This window comes from Neofelis nebulosa, chromosome 7 (assembly GCF_028018385.1).
Source record: "Neofelis nebulosa isolate mNeoNeb1 chromosome 7, mNeoNeb1.pri, whole genome shotgun sequence".
In the NCBI taxonomy this organism is placed as follows: Eukaryota; Metazoa; Chordata; class Mammalia; order Carnivora; family Felidae; genus Neofelis; species Neofelis nebulosa.
Genome location: NC_080788.1, coordinates 45,142,253 through 45,145,128, shown reverse-complemented (window position 1 = coordinate 45,145,128; position 2,876 = coordinate 45,142,253). Strand labels below are relative to the sequence as shown.

The window sequence follows — 2,876 nt, the reverse complement described above, 5'->3', positions numbered from 1 at the left end:
ATTTCCTACCCATCATCATATACATATTCACCAACTTGATATGGTCCAAAGTTGATGGAAACTTAAAGGACAAAAAGTGGGGGTATCTGTCTCGCTGCCATGAATGATGTTAGCTATAAAATAAATTCAAGGACATGCCATACTACAATCCAAACACTGTACACTTCCCTGATGGACTTGTACTGTCAGGTCTTGTGATTTGTTGACAGATAGGAAGGAATGAGGTAGAAGGCACATCCTAAGCTAACTATATGACAAAAAAAAAAAAAAAAAAAAAAAAGGCAAGGGTACCTGGGTGGCTCAGTCAGTTGAGTGTCAGACTCTTGATTTTGGCTCCGGTCATGATCCCAGGGTTGCTGGATTGAGCCCTGTGTCCAGCTCCACGCTGAACATCAAGCCTGCATAAGATATATTCATTCATTCTTTCTTTCTCTCTCTCTCTCTCTCTCTCTCTCTCTCTCCACCCCCCGCCCTTCTCTCCCACTCTCTCTCTTTCTGGAAGAAAGAAGGAAAGAAGGAAAGAAGGAAGGAAAGAAAGAAAAAGAGAGAAAGAAAGAAAGAAAGAGAGAGAGAGAAAGAGCCAAGAGAACCATGGAAGCTAAATTCCCAAATGGAAACAGGCCATAGAAGGACAAGCCACATAGGACCCCTGAAACTAAAGTCCACTGCCCTGTGCAAATATCATACAGTGGAAAGTCTCTCCTGTGTCTATGAGGGGCAACTCTTTAATATTATACAGTATTCCTTATTTATATATTATCTACCTGGTAACATATGAAACTTATTTATTTGACTAAATACTTCGGCTATACCAAACACTATGCTAGAGACATTACCCAAATTATCCCTTTTAATCGTCACAACAACCCTGCGAGGTCAACAGTATTATTCCCAGGGAGGGCAGACCCATCAGGCACAGTGGGGAAACTCCCAGGAAAGAATTCAGCTTACGTGAACTGGCAGGCTTACGCTAGGGTTCAAGGGAAAGAGACCCGTGCTGGGGACGAGCCAATCATCCTAACTGCCCCCATGGCCGTCTCACCAGGGACTTGCAGCAGCAGAGCTGGATCCAGACACAGCCCAAACCCTGGGCACTCTCACATCTGCATTCTCTGCCGCGGGGGGGCGGAGGATATTTAAATCATCTCTGAGGAGGAGCCCTCAAAACAATGATATCTAAGTCAGAGTTCCATTCTAAAACACACCAGAAGTCTACTAATGGAACTTCCGGTTACATGTCTTACTTTGATTTAGTCCGCAGTTGAGCGCTGCACGTTTTGTTAGGCTCACGCCTCTTTCAAGATGCTTGGCCCGGCTTGCAGCAAGACGACGGGCAGCGGCACGCAGGGCGGGAGAGGCGCGGTGGGCGGCTGCGGCCCCGCGGCCTCACACTCCCGAGACTCACAGTGGGCACCATAGCCACGGGTCCTCGCGCGCCTCGTGGTACTCGACGGCTGCCCAGCCGACCTAAGCCCCCTCAGCGACGCGCCACTCATTCTCAGCCCACCTCCTCTGGGCGCGTTGGCGGCCGGCCACGGCGCGGAGTCTGCGCAGTACGTGCTGCCCCGTGGGGCGCCGGGAGAATAGTGACTGCGTGGCGGCCTGACGCTGCGTGGGAATAGCTGCGCATGCGCCTGGCTCAGCCCCGTAGCCCGCAGACCAATGGGTGTGCTTCCCCAGTGGGGCGTGAGAGACTTCCTACTTGGAATGGCCTGTTACGTGGGTGTAAACCCATTTCAAGAAAGAAGATGGAAACCGGGAGAGCGCTCGGCAGCCAATGTGCACAACAAGTGCTGGACATCAGCCACGGCGGGCTGGTGACCAGGGGGGCCAGCTGAAAAGCTTACTGTCCTCTTGCTTGGAAGTGCCCACCGTGCATCCAAGCACGAGTTGCTCGCCCACCTGCATGTCACTACCCTGCTGAATGTCTCACGGTGAACCTCTGAGGCCCGAAGGACCTACCGGCACAATAAATGGATCCCCGTGGAAGACAGCCACTGACGTTAGCTCCCACTTTCAGGAAGTGCTAGATTTCATTGACCACGTCAGTGAATTGGGAAGCAACGTCCTGGTCCACTGTGAGGCTGGGATCTCCCATTCATACCTTATGAAGACAAAGCAGTTCCGCCTCAAGGAGGCCTTCATTTAGGTCAATCAGATGACTGTCATCTAGCCCAACTTTGGCTTCCAGCTCTAGCAGCTCCTACAGTATGAATTTGAGATCCTACCTTCCATGCCCACTCCACGGCAGCCGAGAGGAAGCAGCCAGCTCTCAATTTATAGGCTTCTTGCAGACACTGAGCCCTGATGTGCAACGTTCCTACTGCACATTCCCCACTTAAATGCGGGTGCTGGTGTCCACCAACTTGATGGTCTCAGAGCTCTCCAGGAACCCCATGACCACAGCCACATCCTGCTAAAACTGGAATGGGGGAAACAGCGCAGCCCCAAGAGCAATCATGATTTTGTTTTTTAAACTCAGGGACATTTCAGGGCGCCTGGGTGGCTCAGCCGGTTAAGCTGTGGACTCTTGATTTCAGCCCAGGTCATGATCCCAAGGTCCTGGGATTGAACCCCACGTCCAGCTTCATGCTGGGTGTGGAACATGATTAAGATTCTCTGTCTCAGCCCCTCCCCTGCTCATGCTCTTTCTCTCTCTCAAAATAAATAAACAAACATTTTTTTTTAATTAAAAAAAAAAATAAACTCATGGACATTTCCTATCTGGGGAGTACTGAAGACCTCACTCTCTCACACTGCCCCAGTGGGATAGTGAGTGGTCACCAGGCTTGCGGAGAACTTCAGACTGACCTCAGGGATAGGTTCTTGGGATACAAGGAAGGCCAAGCCTTGAGAGCGCAGCCTGTCTGACTACT

At 50.8% G+C, this 2,876-nt stretch overlaps 1 pseudogene; it reads left to right on the top strand.

Annotated features, from left to right (window-relative positions):
- Nucleotides 1-1,628: 1,628 nt before the first annotated feature.
- On the top strand, nt 1,629-2,420 carry LOC131517908 (dual specificity protein phosphatase 5-like; annotated as a pseudogene).
- The last annotated feature ends 456 nt before the right edge of the window (nt 2,421-2,876 follow it).